Source organism: Scyliorhinus torazame, chromosome 4, assembly GCF_047496885.1.
Source record: "Scyliorhinus torazame isolate Kashiwa2021f chromosome 4, sScyTor2.1, whole genome shotgun sequence".
NCBI classification, from domain to species: Eukaryota; Metazoa; Chordata; class Chondrichthyes; order Carcharhiniformes; family Scyliorhinidae; genus Scyliorhinus; species Scyliorhinus torazame.
In genome coordinates this window covers 50,240,982-50,266,974 of record NC_092710.1, presented here as the reverse complement: position 1 = coordinate 50,266,974, position 25,993 = coordinate 50,240,982, and positions in this window count along the sequence as shown.

Here is a 25,993-nt window from a genome sequence, read left to right as displayed (position 1 = left end):
TTGCCTGACCATCAGGTGTGCTTTGCCTTGGCGTCCTGGCTCCTTGCCTTTACATCAGATGTGCTTTGCTTTGAACTCCTGGCCCCTTGCCTTACCATCAAAGGTGCTTTGCCTTGGCGTCCTGGCTCTGTGCCTTACCATCAGACGTGTTTTGCCTTGGCGTCCTGGCTCCTTGCCTTACCATCAGAAGTGCTTTGCCTTGGCGCCCTGGCTACTTGCCTTACCATCAGACGTGCTTTGCCTTGGCGCCCTGGCTCCTTGCCTTACCATCAGACGTGCTTTGCCTTGGCGTCCTGGCTCCTTGCCTTACCATCAGATGTGCTTTGATTTGACCTCCTGGCTCCTTGCCTTACCATCAGATGTGCTTTGCCTTGGCGCCCTGGCCCCTTGCCTTTACGTCAAATGTGCTTTGCCTTGGCGCCCTGGCCCCTTGCCTTTACGTCAAATGTGCTTTGCCTTGGCGTTCTGGCTCCTTGCCTTACCATCAGATGTACTTTGATTTGACCTCCTGGCTCCTTGCCTTACCATCAGATGTGCTTTGCCTTGGCTCCCTGGATCTTTGCCTTACCATCAGATGTGCTTTGCCTTGGCGCCCTGGCTCCTTGCCTTACCAACAGATGTGCTTTGCCTTGGCGCCCTGGCCCCTTGCCTTACCATCAGATGTGCTTTGCCTTGGCGCCCTGGCTCCTTGCCTTACCAACAGATGTGCTTTGCCTTGGCGCCCTGGCCCCTTGCCTTACCAACAGATGTGCTATGCCTTGGCGCCCTGGCCCCTTGCCTTACCATCACATGTGCTTTGCCAAGGCGACCTGGCTCCTTGCCTTACCATCAAATGTGCTTTGCCTTGACCTCCTGGCTCTGTGCCTTACCATCAGATGTGCTTTGCCTTGGCGCCCTGGCTCCTTGCCTTTACATCAGATGTGCTTTGCCTTGTTGCCCTGGCTCCTTGCCTTACCATCAGATGTGCTTTGCCTTGGCGCCCTGGCTCCTTGCCTTACCATCAGATGTGCTTTGCCTTGGCGCCCTGGCTCCTTGCCTTACCAACAGATGTGCTTTGCCTTGGCGTCCTGGCTCCTTGCCTTACCATCAGACGTGCTTTGCTTGGCGTCCTGCTCCTTGCCTGACCATCAGGTGTGCTTTGCCTTGGCGTCCTGGCTCCTTGCCTTTACATCAGATGTGCTTTGCTTTGAACTCCTGGCCCCTTGCCTTACCATCAAAGGTGCTTTGCCTTGGCGTCCTGGCTCCTTGCCTTTACATCAGATGTGCGTTGCCTTGACCTCCTGGCCCCTTGCCTTACCATCAGATGTGCTTTGCCTCGACCTCATGGCTCCTTGCCTTACCATCAGATGTGCTTTGCCTTGGCGCCCTGGCTCCTTGCCTTACCATCAGATGTGTTTTGCCTTGGCGCCCTGGCTCCTTGCCTTTACATCAGATGTGCTTTGCCTTGGCGCCCTGGCTCCTTGCCTTTACATCAGATGTGCTTTGCCTTGGCCTCCTGGCTCCTTGCCTTACCATCAGATGTGCTTTGCCCTGGCGCCCTGGTTCCTTGCCTTTACATCAGATGTGCTTTGCCTTGGCGCCCTGGCTGCTTGCCTTTACATCAGATGTGCTTTGCCTTGGCGCCCTGGTTCCTTGCCTTACCATCAGATGTGCTTTGCCTTGGCGCCCTGGCTCCTTGCATTTACATCAGCTGTGCTTTGCCTTGGCGCCCTGGCCCCTTGCCTTACCATCAGATGTGCTTTGCCTTGGCGCCCTGGCTCTTTGCCTTACCAACAGATGTGCATTGCCTTCGCGCCCTGGCTCCTTGCCTTTACATTAGATGTGCTTTACCCTGGCCCCTTGCCTTACCATCAGACGTGCTTTGCCTTGGCGCCCTGGCTCCTTGCCTTACCATCAGACGTGCTTTGCCTTGGCGTCGTGGCTCCTTGCCTTACCATCAGACGTGCTTTGCCTTGGCGCCCTGGCCCCTTGCCTTACCATCAGACGTGCTTTGCCTTGGCGTCCTGACTCCTTGCCTTACCATCAGATGTGCTTTGCCTTGGCGCCCTGGCCCCTTGCCTTACCAATCGACGTGCTATGCCTTGGCGCCCTGGCTCCTTGCCTTACCATCAGACGTGTTTTGCCTTGGCGTCCTGGCTCCTTGCCTTACCACCAGATGTGCTTTGCCTTGGCGCCCTGGCTACTTTCCTTACCATCAGATGTGCTTTGCCTTGGCGCCCTGGCTCCTTGCCTTACCGTCAGACGTGCTTTGCCCTGGCGTCCTGGCTCCTTGTCTTACCATCAGATGTGCTTTGCTTTGACCTCCTGGCTCCTTGCCTTACCATCAGATGTACTTTGCCTTGGCGCCCTGGCTCCTTGCCTTACCATCAGATGGCCCTGGCTCCTTGCCTTTACGCCAGATGTGCTTTGCCTTGGTGCCCTGGCTCCTTGCCTTACCATCAGATGTGCTTTGCCTTGACCTCCTGGCCCCTTGCCTTACCATCAGACGTGCATTGCCTTGGCGCCCTGGCTCCTTGCCTTACCATCAGACGTGTTTTGCCTTGGCGTCCTGGCTCCTTGCCTTACCATCAGAAGTGCTTTGCCTTGGCGCCCTGGCTACTTGAGTTACCATCAGACGTGCTTTGCCTTAGCGCCCTGGCTCCTTGCCTTACCATCAGACGTGCTTTGCCTTGGCGTCCTGGCTCCTTGCCTTACCATCAGATGTGCTTTGATTTGACCTCCTGGCTCCTTGCCTTACCATCAGATGTGCTTTGCCTTGGCGCCCTGGCCCCTTGCCTTTACGTCAAATGTGCTTTGCCTTGGCGCCCTGGCCCCTTGCCTTTACGTCAAATGTGCTTTGCCTTGGCGTCCTGGCTCCTTGCCTTACCATCAGATGTGCTTTGATTTGACCTCCTGGCTCCTTGCCTTACCATCAGATGTGCTTTGCCTTGGCTCCCTGGATCTTTGCCTTACCATCAGATGTGCTTTGCCTTGGCGCCCTGGCTCCTTGCCTTACCAACAGATGTGCTTTGCCTTGGCGCCCTGGCCCCTTGCCTTACCATCAGATGTGCTTTGCCTTGGCGCCCTGGCTCCTTGCCTTACCAACAGATGTGCTTTGCCTTGGCGCCCTGGCCCCTTGCCTTACCAACAGATGTGCTATGCCTTGGCGCCCTGGCCCCTTGCCTTACCATCACATGTGCTTTGCCAAGGCGACCTGGCTCCTTGCCTTACCATCAAATGTGCTTTGCCTTGACCTCCTGGCTCTGTGCCTTACCATCAGACGTGTTTTGCCTTGGCGTCCTGGCTCCTTGCCTTACCATCAGAAGTGCTTTGCCTTGGCGCCCTGGCTACTTGACTTACCATCAGACGTGCTTTGCCTTGGCGCCCTGGCTCCTTGCCTTACCATCAGACGTGCTTTGCCTTGGCGTCCTGGCTCCTTGCCTTACCATCAGATGTGCTTTGATTTGACCTCCTGGCTCCTTGCCTTACCATCAGATGTGCTTTGCCTTGGCGCCCTGGCCCCTTGCCTTTACGTCAAATGTGCTTTGCCTTGGCGCCCTGGCCCCTTGCCTTTACGTCAAATGTGCTTTGCCTTGGCGTCCTGGCTCCTTGCCTTACCATCAGATGTGCTTTGATTTGACCTCCTGGCTCCTTGCCTTACCATCAGATGTGCTTTGCCTTGGCTCCCTGGATCTTTGCCTTACCATCAGATGTGCTTTGCCTTGGCGCCCTGGCTCCTTGCCTTACCAACAGATGTGCTTTGCCTTGGCGCCCTGGCCCCTTGCCTTACCATCAGATGTGCTTTGCCTTGGCGCCCTGGCTCCTTGCCTTACCAACAGATGTGCTTTGCCTTGGCGCCCTGGCCCCTTGCCTTACCAACAGATGTGCTATGCCTTGGCGCCCTGGCCCCTTGCCTTACCATCACATGTGCTTTGCCAAGGCGACCTGGCTCCTTGCCTTACCATCAAATGTGCTTTGCCTTGACCTCCTGGCTCTGTGCCTTACCATCAGATGTGCTTTGCCTTGGCGCCCTGGCTCCTTGCCTTTACATCAGATGTGCTTTGCCTTGTTGCCCTGGCTCCTTGCCTTACCATCAGATGTGCTTTGACTTGGCGCCCTGGCTCCTTGCCTTACCATCAGATGTGCTTTGCCTTGGCGCCCTGGCTCCTTGCCTTACCAACAGATGTGCTTTGCCTTGGCGTCCTGGCTCCTTGCCTTACCATCAGACGTGCTTTGCTTGGCGTCCTGCTCCTTGCCTGACCATCAGGTGTGCTTTGCCTTGGCGTCCTGGCTCCTTGCCTTTACATCAGATGTGCTTTGCTTTGAACTCCTGGCCCCTTGCCTTACCATCAAAGGTGCTTTGCCTTGGCGTCCTGGCTCCTTGCCTTTACATCAGATGTGCGTTGCCTTGACCTCCTGGCCCCTTGCCTTACCATCAGATGTGCTTTGCCTCGACCTCATGGCTCCTTGCCTTACCATCAGATGTGCTTTGCCTTGGCGCCCTGGCTCCTTGCCTTTACATCAGATGTGCTTTGCCTTGGCGCCCTGGCTCCTTGCCTTTACATCAGATGTGCTTTGCTTTGGCGTCCTGGCTCCTTGCCTTACCATCAGATGTGTTTTGCCTTGGCGCCCTGGCTCCTTGCCTTTACATCAGATGTGCTTTGCCTTGGCGACCTGGCTCCTTGCCTTTACATCAGATGTGCTTTGCCTTGGCCTCCTGGCTCCTTGCCTTACCATCAGATGTGCTTTGCCCTGGCGCCCTGGTTCCTTGCCTTTACATCAGATGTGCTTTGCCTTGGCGCCCTGGCTGCTTGCCTTTACATCAGATGTGCTTTGCCTTGGCGCCCTGGTTCCTTGCCTTACCATCAGATGTGCTTTGCCTTGGCGCCCTGGCTCCTTGCATTTACATCAGCTGTGCTTTGCCTTGGCGCCCTGGCCCCTTGCCTTACCATCAGATGTGCTTTGCCTTGGCGCCCTGGCTCTTTGCCTTACCAACAGATGTGCATTGCCTTCGCGCCCTGGCTCCTTGCCTTTACATTAGATGTGCTTTGCCCTGGCCCCTTGCCTTACCATCAGACGTGCTTTGCCTTGGCGCCCTGGCTCCTTGCCTTACCATCAGACGTGCTTTGCCTTGGCGTCGTGGCTCCTTGCCTTACCATCAGACGTGCTTTGCCTTGGCGCCCTGGCCCCTTGCCTTACCATCAGACGTGCTTTGCCTTGGCGTCCTGACTCCTTGCCTTACCATCAGATGTGCTTTGCCTTGGCGCCCTGGCCCCTTGCCTTACCAATCGACGTGCTATGCCTTGGCGCCCTGGCTCCTTGCCTTACCATCAGACGTGTTTTGCCTTGGCGTCCTGGCTCCTTGCCTTACCACCAGATGTGCTTTGCCTTGGCGCCCTGGCTCCTTGCCTTACCAACAGATGTGCTTTGCCTTGGCGCCCTGGCCCCTTGCCTTACCATCAGATGTGCTTTGCCTTGGCGCCCTGGCTCCTTGCCTTACCAACAGATGTGCTTTGCCTTGGCGCCCTGGCCCCTTGCCTTACCAACAGATGTGCTATGCCTTGGCGCCCTGGCCCCTTGCCTTACCATCACATGTGCTTTGCCAAGGCGACCTGGCTCCTTGCCTTACCATCAAATGTGCTTTGCCTTGACCTCCTGGCTCTGTGCCTTACCATCAGATGTGCTTTGCCTTGGCGCCCTGGCTCCTTGCCTTTACATCAGATGTGCTTTGCCTTGTTGCCCTGGCTCCTTGCCTTACCATCAGATGTGCTTTGACTTGGCGCCCTGGCTCCTTGCCTTACCATCAGATGTGCTTTGCCTTGGCGCCCTGGCTCCTTGCCTTACCAACAGATGTGCTTTGCCTTGGCGTCCTGGCTCCTTTCCTTACCATCAGACGTGCTTTGCTTGGCGTCCTGCTCCTTGCCTGACCATCAGGTGTGCTTTGCCTTGGCGTCCTGGCTCCTTGCCTTTACATCAGATGTGCTTTGCTTTGAACTCCTGGCCCCTTGCCTTACCATCAAAGGTGCTTTGCCTTGGCGTCCTGGCTCCTTGCCTTTACATCAGATGTGCGTTGCCTTGACCTCCTGGCCCCTTGCCTTACCATCAGATGTGCTTTGCCTCGACCTCATGGCTCCTTGCCTTACCATCAGATGTGCTTTGCCTTGGCGCCCTGGCTCCTTGCCTTTACATCAGATGTGCTTTGCCTTGGCGCCCTGGCTCCTTGCCTTTACATCAGATGTGCTTTGCTTTGGCGTCCTGGCTCCTTGCCTTACCATCAGATGTGTTTTGCCTTGGCGCCCTGGCTCCTTGCCTTTACATCAGATGTGCTTTGCCTTGGCGCCCTGGCTCCTTGCCTTTACATCAGATGTGCTTTGCCTTGGCCTCCTGGCTCCTTGCCTTACCATCAGATGTGCTTTGCCCTGGCGCCCTGGTTCCTTGCCTTTACATCAGATGTGCTTTGCCTTGGCGCCCTGGCTGCTTGCCTTTACATCAGATGTGCTTTGCCTTGGCGCCCTGGTTCCTTGCCTTACCATCAGATGTGCTTTGCCTTGGCGCCCTGGCTCCTTGCATTTACATCAGCTGTGCTTTGCCTTGGCGCCCTGGCCCCTTGCCTTACCATCAGATGTGCTTTGCCTTGGCGCCCTGGCTCTTTGCCTTACCAACAGATGTGCATTGCCTTCGCGCCCTGGCTCCTTGCCTTTACATTAGATGTGCTTTGCCCTGGCCCCTTGCCTTACCATCAGACGTGCTTTGCCTTGGCGCCCTGGCTCCTTGCCTTACCATCAGACGTGCTTTGCCTTGGCGTCGTGGCTCCTTGCCTTACAATCAGACGTGCTTTGCCTTGGCGCCCTGGCCCCTTGCCTTACCATCAGACGTGCTTTGCCTTGGCGTCCTGACTCCTTGCCTTACCATCAGATGTGCTTTGCCTTGGCGCCCTGGCCCCTTGCCTTACCAATCGACGTGCTATGCCTTGGCGCCCTGGCTCCTTGCCTTACCATCAGACGTGTTTTGCCTTGGCGTCCTGGCTCCTTGCCTTACCACCAGATGTGCTTTGCCTTGGCGCCCTGACTACTTTCCTTACCATCAGATGTGCTTTGCCTTGGCGCCCTGGCTCCTTGCCTTACCGTCAGACGTGCTTTGCCCTGGCGTCCTGGCTCCTTGTCTTACCATCAGATGTGCTTTGCTTTGACCTCCTGGCTCCTTGCCTTACCATCAGATGTACTTTGCCTTGGCGCCCTGGCTCCTTGCCTTACCATCAGATGGCCCTGGCTCCTTGCCTTTACGCCAGATGTGCTTTGCCTTGGTGCCCTGGCTCCTTGCCTTACCATCAGATGTGCTTTGCCTTGGCTCCCTGGATCTTTGCCTTACCATCAGAAGTGCTTTGCCTTGGCGCCCTGGCTCCTTGCCTTACCAACAGATGTGCTTTGCCTTGGCGCCCTGGCTCCTTGCCTTTACATCATATGTGCTTTGCCTTGGCGCCCTGGTTCCTGCCTTACCATCAGATGTGCTTTGCCTTGGCGACCTGGCTCCTTGACTTTACATCAGATGTGCTTTGCCTCGGCGCCCTGGCTCCTTGCCTTTACATCAGATGTGCTTTGCCGTGGCGCCCTGGCTCCTTGCCTTTACATCAGATGTGCTTTGCCTTGGCGTCCTGGCTCCTTGCCTTCCCATCAGATGTGCTTTGCCTTGGCGCCCTGGCTCCTTGCCTTTACATCAGATGTGCTTTGCCTTGGCGCCCTGGCTCCTTGCCTTACCAACAGATGTGCTTTGCCTTGGCGTCCTGGCTCCTTGCCTTTACATCAGATGTGCTTTGCGTTGGCGCCCTGGCTCCTTGCCTTACCATCGGATGTGCTTTGCCTTGGCGCCCTGGCTCCTTGCCTTACCATCAGATGTGCTTTGCCTTGGCGCCCTGGCCCCTTGCCTTACCATCAGATGTGCTTTGCTTTGGCGCCCTGGCTCCTTGCCTTACCAACAGATGTGCATTGCCTTGGCGCCTTGGCCCTGTGCCTTTACATCAGATGTGCTTTGTCTTGGCGCCCTGGCTCCTTGCCTTTACATCAGATGTGCTTTGCCTTGGTGCCCTGGCCCCTTGCCTTACCATCAGACGTGCTTTGCCTTGGCGCCCTGGCTCCTTGCCTTACCATCAGATGTGCTTTGCCTTGGCGCCCTGGCTCCTTGCATTTACATCAGCTGTGCTTTGCCTTGGCGCCCTGGCCCCTTGCCTTACCATCAGATGTGCTTTGCCTTGGCGCCCTGGCTCTTTGCCTTACCAACAGATGTGCATTGCCTTCGCGCCCTGGCTCCTTGCCTTTACATTAGATGTGCTTTGCCCTGGCCCCTTGCCTTACCATCAGACGTGCTTTGCCTTGGCGCCCTGGCTCCTTGCCTTACCATCAGACGTGCTTTGCCTTGGCGTCGTGGCTCCTTGCCTTACCATCAGACGTGCTTTGCCTTGGCGTCCTGGCTCCTTTCCTTACCATCAGACGTGCTTTGCTTGGCGTCCTGCTCCTTGCCTGACCATCAGGTGTGCTTTGCCTTGGCGTCCTGGCTCCTTGCCTTTACATCAGATGTGCTTTGCTTTGAACTCCTGGCCCCTTGCCTTACCATCAAAGGTGCTTTGCCTTGGCGTCCTGGCTCCTTGCCTTTACATCAGATGTGCGTTGCCTTGACCTCCTGGCCCCTTGCCTTACCATCAGATGTGCTTTGCCTCGACCTCATGGCTCCTTGCCTTACCATCAGATGTGCTTTGCCTTGGCGCCCTGGCTCCTTGCCTTTACATCAGATGTGCTTTGCCTTGGCGCCCTGGCTCCTTGCCTTTACATCAGATGTGCTTTGCTTTGGCGTCCTGGCTCCTTGCCTTACCATCAGATGTGTTTTGCCTTGGCGCCCTGGCTCCTTGCCTTTACATCAGATGTGCTTTGCCTTGGCGCCCTGGCTCCTTGCCTTTACATCAGATGTGCTTTGCCTTGGCCTCCTGGCTCCTTGCCTTACCATCAGATGTGCTTTGCCCTGGCGCCCTGGTTCCTTGCCTTTACATCAGATGTGCTTTGCCTTGGCGCCCTGGCTGCTTGCCTTTACATCAGATGTGCTTTGCCTTGGCGCCCTGGTTCCTTGCCTTACCATCAGATGTGCTTTGCCTTGGCGCCCTGGCTCCTTGCATTTACATCAGCTGTGCTTTGCCTTGGCGCCCTGGCCCCTTGCCTTACCATCAGATGTGCTTTGCCTTGGCGCCCTGGCTCTTTGCCTTACCAACAGATGTGCATTGCCTTCGCGCCCTGGCTCCTTGCCTTTACATTAGATGTGCTTTGCCCTGGCCCCTTGCCTTACCATCAGACGTGCTTTGCCTTGGCGCCCTGGCTCCTTGCCTTACCATCAGACGTGCTTTGCCTTGGCGTCGTGGCTCCTTGCCTTACAATCAGACGTGCTTTGCCTTGGCGCCCTGGCCCCTTGCCTTACCATCAGACGTGCTTTGCCTTGGCGTCCTGACTCCTTGCCTTACCATCAGATGTGCTTTGCCTTGGCGCCCTGGCCCCTTGCCTTACCAATCGACGTGCTATGCCTTGGCGCCCTGGCTCCTTGCCTTACCATCAGACGTGTTTTGCCTTGGCGTCCTGGCTCCTTGCCTTACCACCAGATGTGCTTTGCCTTGGCGCCCTGACTACTTTCCTTACCATCAGATGTGCTTTGCCTTGGCGCCCTGGCTCCTTGCCTTACCGTCAGACGTGCTTTGCCCTGGCGTCCTGGCTCCTTGTCTTACCATCAGATGTGCTTTGCTTTGACCTCCTGGCTCCTTGCCTTACCATCAGATGTACTTTGCCTTGGCGCCCTGGCTCCTTGCCTTACCATCAGATGGCCCTGGCTCCTTGCCTTTACGCCAGATGTGCTTTGCCTTGGTGCCCTGGCTCCTTGCCTTACCATCAGATGTGCTTTGCCTTGGCTCCCTGGATCTTTGCCTTACCATCAGAAGTGCTTTGCCTTGGCGCCCTGGCTCCTTGCCTTACCAACAGATGTGCTTTGCCTTGGCGCCCTGGCTCCTTGCCTTTACATCATATGTGCTTTGCCTTGGCGCCCTGGTTCCTGCCTTACCATCAGATGTGCTTTGCCTTGGCGACCTGGCTCCTTGACTTTACATCAGATGTGCTTTGCCTCGGCGCCCTGGCTCCTTGCCTTTACATCAGATGTGCTTTGCCGTGGCGCCCTGGCTCCTTGCCTTTACATCAGATGTGCTTTGCCTTGGCGTCCTGGCTCCTTGCCTTCCCATCAGATGTGCTTTGCCTTGGCGCCCTGGCTCCTTGCCTTTACATCAGATGTGCTTTGCCTTGGCGCCCTGGCTCCTTGCCTTACCAACAGATGTGCTTTGCCTTGGCGTCCTGGCTCCTTGCCTTTACATCAGATGTGCTTTGCGTTGGCGCCCTGGCTCCTTGCCTTACCATCGGATGTGCTTTGCCTTGGCGCCCTGGCTCCTTGCCTTACCATCAGATGTGCTTTGCCTTGGCGCCCTGGCCCCTTGCCTTACCATCAGATGTGCTTTGCTTTGGCGCCCTGGCTCCTTGCCTTACCAACAGATGTGCATTGCCTTGGCGCCTTGGCCCTGTGCCTTTACATCAGATGTGCTTTGTCTTGGCGCCCTGGCTCCTTGCCTTTACATCAGATGTGCTTTGCCTTGGTGCCCTGGCCCCTTGCCTTACCATCAGACGTGCTTTGCCTTGGCGCCCTGGCTCCTTGCCTTACCATCAGATGTGCTTTGCCTTGGCGCCCTGGCTCCTTGCATTTACATCAGCTGTGCTTTGCCTTGGCGCCCTGGCCCCTTGCCTTACCATCAGATGTGCTTTGCCTTGGCGCCCTGGCTCTTTGCCTTACCAACAGATGTGCATTGCCTTCGCGCCCTGGCTCCTTGCCTTTACATTAGATGTGCTTTGCCCTGGCCCCTTGCCTTACCATCAGACGTGCTTTGCCTTGGCGCCCTGGCTCCTTGCCTTACCATCAGACGTGCTTTGCCTTGGCGTCGTGGCTCCTTGCCTTACCATCAGACGTGCTTTGCCTTGGCGCCCTGGCCCCTTGCCTTACCATCAGACGTGCTTTGCCTTGGCGTCCTGACTCCTTGCCTTACCATCAGATGTGCCCTGCCTTGGCGCCCTGGCCCCTTGCCTTACCAATCGACGTGCTATGCCTTGGCGCCCTGGCTCCTTGCCTTACCATCAGACGTGTTTTGCCTTGGCGTCCTGGCTCCTTGCCTTACCACCAGATGTGCTTTGCCTTGGCGCCCTGGCTACTTTCCTTACCATCAGATGTGCTTTGCCTTGGCGCCCTGGCTCCTTGCCTTACCGTCAGACGTGCTTTGCCCTGGCGTCCTGGCTCCTTGTCTTACCATCAGATGTGCTTTGCTTTGACCTCCTGGCTCCTTGCCTTACCATCAGATGTACTTTGCCTTGGCGCCCTGGCTCCTTGCCTTACCATCAGATGGCCCTGGCTCCTTGCCTTTACGCCAGATGTGCTTTGCCTTGGTGCCCTGGCTCCTTGCCTTACCATCAGATGTGCTTTGCCTTGGCTCCCTGGATCTTTGCCTTACCATCAGATGTGCTTTGCCTTGGCGCCCTGGCTCCTTGCCTTACCAACAGATGTGCTTTGCCTTGGCGCCCTGGCTCCTTGCCTTTACATCATATGTGCTTTGCCTTGGTGCCCTGGTTCCTGCCTTACCATCAGATGTGCTTTGCCTTGGCGACCTGGCTCCTTGACTTTACATCAGATGTGCTTTGCCTCGGCGCCCTGGCTCCTTGCCTTTACATCAGATGTGCTTTGCCGTGGCGCCCTGGCTCCTTGCCTTTACATCAGATGTGCTTTGCCTTGGCGTCCTGGCTCCTTGCCTTCCCATCAGATGTGCTTTGCCTTGGCGCCCTGGCTCCTTGCCTTTACATCAGATGTGCTTTGCCTTGGCGCCCTGGCACCTTGCCTTACCAACAGATGTGCTTTGCCTTGGCGTCCTGGCTCCTTGCCTTTACATCAGATGTGCTTTGCGTTGGCGCCCTGGCTCCTTGCCTTACCATCGGATGTGCTTTGCCTTGGCGCCCTGGCTCCTTGCCTTACCATCAGATGTGCTTTGCCTTGGCGCCCTGGCCCCTTGCCTTACCATCAGATGTGCTTTGCTTTGGCGCCCTGGCTCCTTGCCTTACCAACAGATGTGCATTGCCTTGGCGCCTTGGCCCTGTGCCTTTACATCAGATGTGCTTTGTCTTGGCGCCCTGGCTCCTTGCCTTTACATCAGATGTGCTTTGCCTTGGTGCCCTGGCCCCTTGCCTTACCATCAGACGTGCTTTGCCTTGGCGCCCTGGCTCCTTGCCTTACCATCAGACGTGCTTTGCCTTGGCGTCGTGGCTCCTTGCCTTACCATCAGACGTGCTTTGCCTTGGCGACCTGGCCCCTTGCCTTACCATCAGGCGTGCTTTGCCTTGGCGTCCTGGCTCCTTGCCTTTACATCAGATGTGCTTTGCCTTGGCGCCCTGGCCCCTTGCCTTACCATCAGACGTGCTTTGCCTTGGCGCACTGGCTCCTTGCCTTACTATCAGACGTGTTTTGCCATGGCGCCCTGGCTCCTTGCCTTTACATCAGATGTGCTTTGCCTTGTCGTCCTGGCTCCTTGCCTTTACATCAGATGTGCTTTGCTTTGGCGTCCTGGCTCCTTGCCTTACCATCAGATGTATTTTGCCTTGGCGCCCTGGCTCCTTGCCTTTACATCAGATGTGCTTTACCTTGGCGCCCTGGCCCCTTGCCTTACCATCAAATGTGCTTTGCCTTGGCCTCCTGGCTCCTTGCCTTACCATCAGATGTGCTTTACCTTGGCGCCCTGGCTGCTTGCCTTTACATCAGATGTGCTTTGCCTTGGCGCCCTGGCTCCTTGCCTTTACATCAGATGTGCTTTGCCTTGGCGCCCTGGCTCCTTGCCTTTACATCAAATGTTCTTTGCCTTGGCCTCCTGGCTCCTTGCCTTTACATCAGATGTGCTTTACCTTGGCGCCCTGGCTGCTTGCCTTTACATCAGATGTGCTTTGCCTTGGCGCCCTGGTTCCTTGCCTTACCATCAGATGTGCTTTGCCTTGGCGCCCTGGCTCCTTGCATTTACATCAGCTGTGCTTTGCCTTGGCGCCCTGGCCCCTTGCCTTACCATCAGATGTGCTTTGCCTTGGCGCCCTGGCTCTTTGCCTTACCAACAGATGTGCATTGCCTTCGCGCCCTGGCTCCTTGCCTTTACATTAGATGTGCTTTGCCCTGGCGCCCTAGCCCCTTGCCTTACCATCAGACGTGCTTTGCCTTGGCGCCCTGGCTCCTAGCCTTACCATCAGACGTGCTTTGCCTTGGCGTCCTGGCTCCTTGCCTTACCATCAGATGTGCTTTGCCTTGGCGCCCTGGCTACTTGCCTTACCATCAGATGTGCTTTGCCTTGGCGCCCTGGCTCCTTGCCTTACCGTCAGACGTGCTTTGCCTTGGCGTCCTGGCCTTTTGCCTTACCATCAGATGTGCTTTGCTTTGACCTCCTGGCTCCTTGCCTTACCATCAGATGTACTTTGCCTTGGCGCCCTGGCTCCTTGCCTTACCATCAGATGGCCCTGGCTCCTTGCCTTTACGCCAGATGTGCTTTGCCTTGGTGCCCTGGCTCCTTGCCTTACCATCAGATGTGCTTTGCCTTGGCTCCCTGGATCTTTATCAAGTGCTTTGCCTTGATCTTACCAAGTGCTTTGCCTTGGCGCCCTGGCTCCTTGCCTTACTAACAGATGTGCTTTGCCTTGGCGCCCTGGCCCCTTGCCTTACCATCAGATGTGCTTTGCCTTGGCGCCCTGGCCCCTTGCCTTACCATCAGATGTGCGTTGCCTTGGCGTCCTGGCTCCTTGCCTTACCATCAGATGTGCTTTGCCTTGGCGACCTGGCTCCTTGCCTTTACATCATATGTGCTTTGCCTTGGCGCCCTGGTTCCTTGCCTTACCATCAGATGTGCTTTGCCTTGGCGACCTGGATCCTTGACTTTACATCAGATGTGCTTTGCCTTGGCGTCCTGGCTCCTTGCCTTTACATCAGATGTGCTTTGCCTTGGCGTCCTGGCTCCTTGCCTTCCCATCAGATGTGCTTTGCCTTGGCGCCCTGGCTCCTTGCCTTTACATCAGATGTGGTTTGCCTTGGCGCCCTGGCTCCTTGCCTTTACATCAGATGTGCTTTGCCGTGGCGCCCTGGCTCCTTGCCTTTCCATCAGATGTGCTTTGCTTGGCGTCCTGCTCCTTGCCTGACCATCAGGTGTGCTTTGCCTTCGCGTCTTGGCTCCTTGCCTTTACATCAGATGTGCTTTGCTTTGAACTCCTGGCCCCTTGCCTTTCCATCAGATGTGCTTTGCCTTGGCGCCCTGGCACCTTGCCTTACCAACAGATGTGCTTTGCCTTGGCGTCCTGGCTCCTTGCCTTTACATCAGATGTGCTTTGCGTTGGCGCCCTGGCTCCTTGCCTTACCATCGGATGTGCTTTGCCTTGGCGCCCTGGCTCCTTGCCTTACCATCAGATGTGCTTTGCCTTGGCGCCCTGGCCCCTTGCCTTACCATCAGATGTGCTTTGCTTTGGCGCCCTGGCTCCTTGCCTTACCAACAGATGTGCATTGCCTTGGCGCCTTGGCCCTGTGCCTTTACATCAGATGTGCTTTGTCTTGGCGCCCTGGCTCCTTGCCTTTACATCAGATGTGCTTTGCCTTGGTGCCCTGGCCCCTTGCCTTACCATCAGACGTGCTTTGCCTTGGCGCCCTGGCTCCTTGCCTTACCATCAGACGTGCTTTGCCTTGGCGTCGTGGCTCCTTGCCTTACCATCAGACGTGCTTTGCCTTGGCGACCTGGCCCCTTGCCTTACCATCAGGCGTGCTTTGCCTTGGCGTCCTGGCTCCTTGCCTTTACATCAGATGTGCTTTGCCTTGGCGCCCTGGCCCCTTGCCTTACCATCAGACGTGCTTTGCCTTGGCGCACTGGCTCCTTGCCTTACTATCAGACGTGTTTTGCCATGGCGCCCTGGCTCCTTGCCTTTACATCAGATGTGCTTTGCCTTGTCGTCCTGGCTCCTTGCCTTTACATCAGATGTGCTTTGCTTTGGCGTCCTGGCTCCTTGCCTTACCATCAGATGTATTTTGCCTTGGCGCCCTGGCTCCTTGCCTTTACATCAGATGTGCTTTACCTTGGCGCCCTGGCCCCTTGCCTTACCATCAAATGTGCTTTGCCTTGGCCTCCTGGCTCCTTGCCTTACCATCAGATGTGCTTTACCTTGGCGCCCTGGCTGCTTGCCTTTACATCAGATGTGCTTTGCCTTGGCGCCCTGGCTCCTTGCCTTTACATCAGATGTGCTTTGCCTTGGCGCCCTGGCTCCTTGCCTTTACATCAAATGTTCTTTGCCTTGGCCTCCTGGCTCCTTGCCTTTACATCAGATGTGCTTTACCTTGGCGCCCTGGCTGCTTGCCTTTACATCAGATGTGCTTTGCCTTGGCGCCCTGGTTCCTTGCCTTACCATCAGATGTGCTTTGCCTTGGCGCCCTGGCTCCTTGCATTTACATCAGCTGTGCTTTGCCTTGGCGCCCTGGCCCCTTGCCTTACCATCAGATGTGCTTTGCCTTGGCGCCCTGGCTCTTTGCCTTACCAACAGATGTGCATTGCCTTCGCGCCCTGGCTCCTTGCCTTTACATTAGATGTGCTTTGCCCTGGCGCCCTAGCCCCTTGCCTTACCATCAGACGTGCTTTGCCTTGGCGCCCTGGCTCCTAGCCTTACCATCAGACGTGCTTTGCCTTGGCGTCGTGGCTCCTTGCCTTACCATCAGACGTGCTTTGCCTTGGCGCCCTGGCCCCTTGCCTTACCATCAGACGTGCTTTGCCTTGGCGTCCTGGCTCCTTGCCTTACCATCAGATGTGCTTTGCCTTGGCGCCCTGGCCCCTTGCCTTACCAATCGACGTGCTTTGCCTTGGCGCCCTGGCTCCTTGCCTTACCATCAGACGTGTTTTGCCTTGGCGTCCTGGCTCCTTGCCTTACCATCAGATGTGCTTTGCCTTGGCGCCCTGGCTACTTGCCTTACCATCAGATGTGCTTTGCCTTGGCGCCCTGGCTCCTTGCCTTACCGTCAGACGTGCTTTGCCTTGGCGTCCTGGCCTTTTGCCTTACCATCAGATGTGCTTTGCTTTGACCTCCTGGCTCCTTGCCTTACCATCAGATGTACTTTGCCTTGGCGCCCTGGCTCCTTGCCTTACCATCAGATGGCCCTGGCTCCTTGCCTTTACGCCAGATGTGCTTTGCCTTGGTGCCCTGGCTCCTTGCCTTACCATCAGATGTGCTTTGCCTTGGCTCCCTGGATCTTTATCAAGTGCTTTGCCTTGATCTTACCAAGTGCTTTGCCTTGGCGCCCTGGCTCCTTGCCTTACTAACAGATGTGCTTTGCCTTGGCGCCCTGGCCCCTTGCCTTACCATCAGATGTGCTTTGCCTTGGCGCCCTGGCCCCTTGCCTTACCATCAGATGTGCGTTGCCTTGGCGTCCTGGCTCCTTGCCTTACCATCAGATGTGCTTTGCCTTGGCGACCTGGCTCCTTGCCTTTACATCATATGTGCTTTGCCTTGGCGCCCTGGTTCCTTGCCTTACCATCAGATGTGCTTTGCCTTGGCGACCTGGATCCTTGACTTTACATCAGATGTGCTTTGCCTTGGCGTCCTGGCTCCTTGCCTTTACATCAGATGTGCTTTGCCTTGGCGTCCTGGCTCCTTGCCTTCCCATCAGATGTGCTTTGCCTTGGCGCCCTGGCTCCTTGCCTTTACATCAGATGTGGTTTGCCTTGGCGCCCTGGCTCCTTGCCTTTACATCAGATGTGCTTTGCCGTGGCGCCCTGGCTCCTTGCCTTTCCATCAGATGTGCTTTGCCTTGGCGCCCTGGCTCCTTGCCTTTACATCAGATGTGCTTTGCCGTGGCGCCCTGGCTCCTTGCCTTTCCATCAGATGTGCTTTGCCTTGGCGTCCTGGCTACTTGCCTTACCATCAGATGTGCTTTGCCTTGGCGCCCTGGCTCCTTGCCTTTACATCAGATGTGCTTTGCCTTGGCGCCCTGGCTCCTTGCCTTACCAACAGATGTGCTTTGCCTTGGCGTCCTGGCTCCTTGCCTTTACATCAGATGTGCTTTGCGTTGGCGTCCTGGCTCCTTGCCTTACCATCAGATGTGCTTTGCCTTGGCGCCCTGGCTCCTTGCCTTTACATCAGATGTGCTTTGCCTTGGCGCCCTGGCTCCTTGCCTTACCATCAGACGTGTTTTGCCTTGGCGTCCTGGCTCCTTGCCTTACCATCAGATGTTCTTTGCCTTGGCGCCCTGGCTACTTGCCTTACCATCAGATGTGCTTTGCCTTGGCGCCCTGGCTCCTTGCCTTACCGTCAGACGTGCTTTGCCTTGGCGTCCTGGCTCCTTGCCTTACCATCAGATGTGCTTTGCTTTGACCTCCTGGCTCCTTGCCTTACCATCAGATGTACTTTGCCTTGGCGCCCTGGCTCCTTGCCTTACCATCAGATGGCCCTGGCTCCTTGCCTTTACGCCAGATGTGCTTTGCCTTGGTGCCCTGGCTCCTTGCCTTACCATCAGATGTGCTTTGCCTTGGCTCCCTGGATCTTTGCCTTACCATCAGATGTGCTTTGCCTTGGCGCCCTGGCTCCTTGCCTTACCAACAGATGTGCTTTGCCTTGGCGCCCTGGCCCCTTGCCTTACCATCAGATGTGCTTTGCCTTGGCGCCCTGGCCCCTTGCCTTACCATCAGATGTACTTTGCCTTGGTGCCCTGGTTCCTTGCCTTACCATCAGATGTGCTTTGCCTTGGCGACCTGGCTCCTTGACTTTACATCAGATGTGCTTTGCCTTGGCGCCCTGGCTCCTTGCCTTTACATCAGATGTGCTTTGCCGTGGCGCCCTGGCTCCTTGCCTTCACATCAGATGTGCTTTGCCTTGGCGTCCTGGCTCCTTGCCTTCCCATCAGATGTGCTTTGCCTTGGCGCCCTGGCTCCTTGCCTTTACATCAGATGTGCTTTGCCTTGGCGCCCTGGCTCCTTGCCTTACCAACAGATGTGCTTTGCCTTGGCGTCCTGGCTCCTTGCCTTTACATCAGATGTGCTTTGCGTTGGCGACCTGGCTCCTTGCCTTACCATCAGATGTGCTTTGCCTTGGCGCCCTGGCTCCTTGCCTTTACATCAGATGTGCTTTGCCTTGGCGCCCTGGCTCCTTGCCTTACCATCGGATGTGCTTTGCCTTGGCGCCCTGGCTCCTTGCCTTACCATCAGATGTGCTTTGCCTTGGCGCCCTGGCCCCTTGCCTTACCATCAGATGTGCTTAGCCTTGGCGCCCTGGCTCCTTGCCTTACCAACAGATGTGCATTGCCTTGGCGCCCTGGCCCTGTGCCTTTACATCAGATGTGCTTTGCCTTGGCGCCCTGGCTCCTTGCCTTTACATCAGATGTGCTTTGCCTTGGTGCCCTGGCTCCTTGCCTTACCATCAGACGTGCTTTGCCTTGGCGCCCTGGCTCCTTGCCTTACCATCAGACGTGCTTTGCCTTGGCGTCGTGGCTCCTTGCCTTACCATCAGACGTGCTTTGCCTTGGCGACCTGGCCCCTTGCCTTACCATCAGGCGTGCTTTGCCTTGGCGTCCTGGCTCCTTGCCTTACCATCAGATGTGCTTTGACTTGGCGCACTGGCTCCTTGCCTTACTATCAGACGTGCTTTGCCTTGGCGCCCTGGCTCCTTGCCTTACCATCAGACGTGCTTTGCCTTGGCGTCGTGGCTCCTTGCCTTACCATCAGACGTGCTTTGCCTTTGCGACCTGGCCCCTTGCCTTACCATCAGGCGTGCTTTGCCTTGGCGTCCTGGCTCCTTGCCTTTACATCAGATGTGCTTTGCCTTGGCGCCCTGGCCCCTTGCCTTACCATCAGACGTGCTTTGCCTTGGCGCACTGGCTCCTTGCCTTACTATCAGACGTGTTTTGCCATGGCGCCCTGGCTCCTTGCCTTTACATCAGATGTGCTTTGCCTTGTCGTCCTGGCTCCTTGCCTTTACATCAGATGTGCTTTGCTTTGGCGTCCTGGCTCCTTGCCTTACCATCAGATGTATTTTGCCTTGGCGCCCTGGCTCCTTGCCTTTACATCAGATGTGCTTTACCTTGGCGCCCTGGCCCCTTGCCTTACCATCAAATGTGCTTTGCCTTGGCCTCCTGGCTCCTTGCCTTACCATCAGATGTGCTTTACCTTGGCGCCCTGGCTGCTTGCCTTTACATCAGATGTGCTTTGCCTTGGCGCCCTGGCTCCTTGCCTTTACATCAGATGTGCTTTGCCTTGGCGCCCTGGCTCCTTGCCTTTACATCAAATGTTCTTTGCCTTGGCCTCCTGGCTCCTTGCCTTTACATCAGATGTGCTTTACCTTGGCGCCCTGGCTGCTTGCCTTTACATCAGATGTGCTTTGCCTTGGCGCCCTGGTTCCTTGCCTTACCATCAGATGTGCTTTGCCTTGGCGCCCTGGCTCCTTGCATTTACATCAGCTGTGCTTTGCCTTGGCGCCCTGGCCCCTTGCCTTACCATCAGATGTGCTTTGCCTTGGCGCCCTGGCTCTTTGCCTTACCAACAGATGTGCATTGCCTTCGCGCCCTGGCTCCTTGCCTTTACATTAGATGTGCTTTGCCCTGGCGCCCTAGCCCCTTGCCTTACCATCAGACGTGCTTTGCCTTGGCGCCCTGGCTCCTAGCCTTACCATCAGACGTGCTTTGCCTTGGCGTCGTGGCTCCTTGCCTTACCATCAGACGTGCTTTGCCTTGGCGCCCTGGCCCCTTGCCTTACCATCAGACGTGCTTTGCCTTGGCGTCCTGGCTCCTTGCCTTACCATCAGATGTGCTTTGCCTTGGCGCCCTGGCCCCTTGCCTTACCAATCGACGTGCTTTGCCTTGGCGCCCTGGCTCCTTGCCTTACCATCAGACGTGTTTTGCCTTGGCGTCCTGGCTCCTTGCCTTACCATCAGATGTGCTTTGCCTTGGCGCCCTGGCTACTTGCCTTACCATCAGATGTGCTTTGCCTTGGCGCCCTGGCTCCTTGCCTTACCGTCAGACGTGCTTTGCCTTGGCGTCCTGGCCTTTTGCCTTACCATCAGATGTGCTTTGCTTTGACCTCCTGGCTCCTTGCCTTACCATCAGATGTACTTTGCCTTGGCGCCCTGGCTCCTTGCCTTACCATCAGATGGCCCTGGCTCCTTGCCTTTACGCCAGATGTGCTTTGCCTTGGTGCCCTGGCTCCTTGCCTTACCATCAGATGTGCTTTGCCTTGGCTCCCTGGATCTTTATCAAGTGCTTTGCCTTGATCTTACCAAGTGCTTTGCCTTGGCGCCCTGGCTCCTTGCCTTACTAACAGATGTGCTTTGCCTTGGCGCCCTGGCCCCTTGCCTTACCATCAGATGTGCTTTGCCTTGGCGCCCTGGCCCCTTGCCTTACCATCAGATGTGCGTTGCCTTGGCGTCCTGGCTCCTTGCCTTACCATCAGATGTTCTTTGCCTTGGCGACCTGGCTCCTTGCCTTTACATCATATGTGCTTTGCCTTGGCGCCCTGGTTCCTTGCCTTACCATCAGATGTGCTTTGCCTTGGCGACCTGGATCCTTGACTTTACATCAGATGTGCTTTGCCTTGGCGTCCTGGCTCCTTGCCTTTACATCAGATGTGCTTTGCCTTGGCGTCCTGGCTCCTTGCCTTCCCATCAGATGTGCTTTGCCTTGGCGCCCTGGCTCCTTGCCTTTACATCAGATGTGGTTTGCCTTGGCGCCCTGGCTCCTTGCCTTTACATCAGATGTGCTTTGCCGTGGCGCCCTGGCTCCTTGCCTTTCCATCAGATGTGCTTTGCTTGGCGTCCTGCTCCTTGCCTGACCATCAGGTGTGCTTTGCCTTGGCGTCTTGGCTCCTTGCCTTTACATCAGATGTGCTTTGCTTTGAACTCCTGGCCCCTTGCCTTTCCATCAGATGTGCTTTGCCTTGGCGCCCTGGCACCTTGCCTTACCAACAGATGTGCTTTGCCTTGGCGTCCTGGCTCCTTGCCTTTACATCAGATGTGCTTTGCGTTGGCGCCCTGGCTCCTTGCCTTACCATCGGATGTGCTTTGCCTTGGCGCCCTGGCTCCTTGCCTTACCATCAGATGTGCTTTGCCTTGGCGCCCTGGCCCCTTGCCTTACCATCAGATGTGCTTTGCTTTGGCGCCCTGGCTCCTTGCCTTACCAACAGATGTGCATTGCCTTGGCGCCTTGGCCCTGTGCCTTTACATCAGATGTGCTTTGTCTTGGCGCCCTGGCTCCTTGCCTTTACATCAGATGTGCTTTGCCTTGGTGCCCTGGCCCCTTGCCTTACCATCAGACGTGCTTTGCCTTGGCGCCCTGGCTCCTTGCCTTACCATCAGACGTGCTTTGCCTTGGCGTCGTGGCTCCTTGCCTTACCATCAGACGTGCTTTGCCTTGGCGACCTGGCCCCTTGCCTTACCATCAGGCGTGCTTTGCCTTGGCGTCCTGGCTCCTTGCCTTTACATCAGATGTGCTTTGCCTTGGCGCCCTGGCCCCTTGCCTTACCATCAGACGTGCTTTGCCTTGGCGCACTGGCTCCTTGCCTTACTATCAGACGTGTTTTGCCATGGCGCCCTGGCTCCTTGCCTTTACATCAGATGTGCTTTGCCTTGTCGTCCTGGCTCCTTGCCTTTACATCAGATGTGCTTTGCTTTGGCGTCCTGGCTCCTTGCCTTACCATCAGATGTATTTTGCCTTGGCGCCCTGGCTCCTTGCCTTTACATCAGATGTGCTTTACCTTGGCGCCCTGGCCCCTTGCCTTACCATCAAATGTGCTTTGCCTTGGCCTCCTGGCTCCTTGCCTTACCATCAGATGTGCTTTACCTTGGCGCCCTGGCTGCTTGCCTTTACATCAGATGTGCTTTGCCTTGGCGCCCTGGCTCCTTGCCTTTACATCAGATGTGCTTTGCCTTGGCGCCCTGGCTCCTTGCCTTTACATCAAATGTTCTTTGCCTTGGCCTCCTGGCTCCTTGCCTTTACATCAGATGTGCTTTACCTTGGCGCCCTGGCTGCTTGCCTTTACATCAGATGTGCTTTGCCTTGGCGCCCTGGTTCCTTGCCTTACCATCAGATGTGCTTTGCCTTGGCGCCCTGGCTCCTTGCATTTACATCAGCTGTGCTTTGCCTTGGCGCCCTGGCCCCTTGCCTTACCATCAGATGTGCTTTGCCTTGGCGCCCTGGCTCTTTGCCTTACCAACAGATGTGCATTGCCTTCGCGCCCTGGCTCCTTGCCTTTACATTAGATGTGCTTTGCCCTGGCGCCCTAGCCCCTTGCCTTACCATCAGACGTGCTTTGCCTTGGCGCCCTGGCTCCTAGCCTTACCATCAGACGTGCTTTGCCTTGGCGTCGTGGCTCCTTGCCTTACCATCAGACGTGCTTTGCCTTGGCGCCCTGGCCCCTTGCCTTACCATCAGACGTGCTTTGCCTTGGCGTCCTGGCTCCTTGCCTTACCATCAGATGTGCTTTGCCTTGGCGCCCTGGCCCCTTGCCTTACCAATCGACGTGCTTTGCCTTGGCGCCCTGGCTCCTTGCCTTACCATCAGACGTGTTTTGCCTTGGCGTCCTGGCTCCTTGCCTTACCATCAGATGTGCTTTGCCTTGGCGCCCTGGCTACTTGCCTTCCCATCAGATGTGCTTTGCCTTGGCGCCCTGGCTCCTTGCCTTACCGTCAGACGTGCTTTGCCTTGGCGTCCTGGCCTTTTGCCTTACCATCAGATGTGCTTTGCTTTGACCTCCTGGCTCCTTGCCTTACCATCAGATGTACTTTGCCTTGGCGCCCTGGCTCCTTGCCTTACCATCAGATGGCCCTGGCTCCTTGCCTTTACGCCAGATGTGCTTTGCCTTGGTGCCCTGGCTCCTTGCCTTACCATCAGATGTGCTTTGCCTTGGCTCCCTGGATCTTTATCAAGTGCTTTGCCTTGATCTTACCAAGTGCTTTGCCTTGGCGCCCTGGCTCCTTGCCTTACTAACAGATGTGCTTTGCCTTGGCGCCCTGGCCCCTTGCCTTACCATCAGATGTGCTTTGCCTTGGCGCCCTGGCCCCTTGCCTTACCATCAGATGTGCGTTGCCTTGGCGTCCTGGCTCCTTGCCTTACCATCAGATGTGCTTTGCCTTGGCGACCTGGCTCCTTGCCTTTACATCATATGTGCTTTGCCTTGGCGCCCTGGTTCCTTGCCTTACCATCAGATGTGCTTTGCCTTGGCGACCTGGATCCTTGACTTTACATCAGATGTGCTTTGCCTTGGCGTCCTGGCTCCTTGCCTTTACATCAGATGTGCTTTGCCTTGGCGTCCTGGCTCCTTGCCTTCCCATCAGATGTGCTTTGCCTTGGCGCCCTGGCTCCTTGCCTTTACATCAGATGTGGTTTGCCTTGGCGCCCTGGCTCCTTGCCTTTACATCAGATGTGCTTTGCCGTGGCGCCCTGGCTCCTTGCCTTTCCATCAGATGTGCTTTGCCTTGGCGCCCTGGCTCCTTGCCTTTACATCAGATGTGCTTTGCCGTGGCGCCCTGGCTCCTTGCCTTTCCATCAGATGTGCTTTGCCTTGGCGTCCTGGCTACTTGCCTTACCATCAGATGTGCTTTGCCTTGGCGCCCTGGCTCCTTGCCTTTACATCAGATGTGCTTTGCCTTGGCGCCCTGGCTCCTTGCCTTACCAACAGATGTGCTTTGCCTTGGCGTCCTGGCTCCTTGCCTTTACATCAGATGTGCTTTGCGTTGGCGTCCTGGCTCCTTGCCTTACCATCAGATGTGCTTTGCCTTGGCGCCCTGGCTCCTTGCCTTTACATCAGATGTGCTTTGCCTTGGCGCCCTGGCTCCTTGCCTTACCATCAGACGTGTTTTGCCTTGGCGTCCTGGCTCCTTGCCTTACCATCAGATGTTCTTTGCCTTGGCGCCCTGGCTACTTGCCTTACCATCAGATGTGCTTTGCCTTGGCGCCCTGGCTCCTTGCCTTACCGTCAGACGTGCTTTGCCTTGGCGTCCTGGCTCCTTGCCTTACCATCAGATGTGCTTTGCTTTGACCTCCTGGCTCCTTGCCTTACCATCAGATGTACTTTGCCTTGGCGCCCTGGCTCCTTGCCTTACCATCAGATGGCCCTGGCTCCTTGCCTTTACGCCAGATGTGCTTTGCCTTGGTGCCCTGGCTCCTTGCCTTACCATCAGATGTGCTTTGCCTTGGCTCCCTGGATCTTTGCCTTACCATCAGATGTGCTTTGCCTTGGCGCCCTGGCTCCTTGCCTTACCAACAGATGTGCTTTGCCTTGGCGCCCTGGCCCCTTGCCTTACCATCAGATGTGCTTTGCCTTGGCGCCCTGGCCCCTTGCCTTACCATCAGATGTACTTTGCCTTGGTGCCCTGGTTCCTTGCCTTACCATCAGATGTGCTTTGCCTTGGCGACCTGGCTCCTTGACTTTACATCAGATGTGCTTTGCCTTGGCGCCCTGGCTCCTTGCCTTTACATCAGATGTGCTTTGCCGTGGCGCCCTGGCTCCTTGCCTTCACATCAGATGTGCTTTGCCTTGGCGTCCTGGCTCCTTGCCTTCCCATCAGATGTGCTTTGCCTTGGCGCCCTGGCTCCTTGCCTTTACATCAGATGTGCTTTGCCTTGGCGCCCTGGCTCCTTGCCTTACCAACAGATGTGCTTTGCCTTGGCGTCCTGGCTCCTTGCCTTTACATCAGATGTGCTTTGCGTTGGCGACCTGGCTCCTTGCCTTACCATCAGATGTGCTTTGCCTTGGCGCCCTGGCTCCTTGCCTTTACATCAGATGTGCTTTGCCTTGGCGCCCTGGCTCCTTGCCTTACCATCGGATGTGCTTTGCCTTGGCGCCCTGGCTCCTTGCCTTACCATCAGATGTGCTTTGCCTTGGCGCCCTGGCCCCTTGCCTTACCATCAGATGTGCTTTGCCTTGGCGCCCTGGCTCCTTGCCTTACCAACAGATGTGCATTGCCTTGGCGCCCTGGCCCTGTGCCTTTACATCAGATGTGCTTTGCCTTGGCGCCCTGGCTCCTTGCCTTTACATCAGATGTGCTTTGCCTTGGTGCCCTGGCTCCTTGCCTTACCATCAGACGTGCTTTGCCTTGGCGCCCTGGCTCCTTGCCTTACCATCAGACGTGCTTTGCCTTGGCGTCGTGGCTCCTTGCCTTACCATCAGACGTGCTTTGCCTTGGCGACCTGGCCCCTTGCCTTACCATCAGGCGTGCTTTGCCTTGGCGTCCTGGCTCCTTGCCTTACCATCAGATGTGCTTTGACTTGGCGCACTGGCTCCTTGCCTTACTATCAGACGTGTTTTGCCATGGCGCCCTGGCTCCTTGCCTTTACATCAGATGTGCTTTGCCTTGGCGCCCTGGCTCCTTGCCTTTACATCAAATGTGCTTTGCCTTGGCCTCCTGGCTCCTTGGCTTACCATCAGATGTGCTTTACCTTGGCGCCCTGGCTGCTTGCCTTTACATCAGATGTGCTTTGCCTTGGCGCCCTGGCTCCTTGCCTTTACATCAGATGTGCTTTACCTTGGCGCCCTGGCTCCTTGCCTTTACATCAAATGTGCTTTGCCTTGGCCTCCTGGCTCCTTGCCTTTACATCAGATGTGCTTTACCTTGGCGCCCTGGCTTCTTGCCTTTACATCAGATGTGCTTTGCCTTGGCGCCCTGGTTCCTTGCCTTACCATCAGATGTGCTTTGCCTTGGCGCCCTGGCTCCTTGCATTTACATCAGCTGTGCTTTGCCTTGACGCCCTGGCCCCTTGCCTTACCATCAGATGTGCTTTGCCTTGGCGCCCTGGCTCTTTGCCTTACCAACAGATGTGCATTGCCTTCGCGCCCTGGCTCCTTGCCTTTACATTAGATGTGCTTTGACCTGGCGCCCTGGCCCCTTGCCTTACCATCAGACGTGCTTTGCCTTGGCGCCCTGGCTCC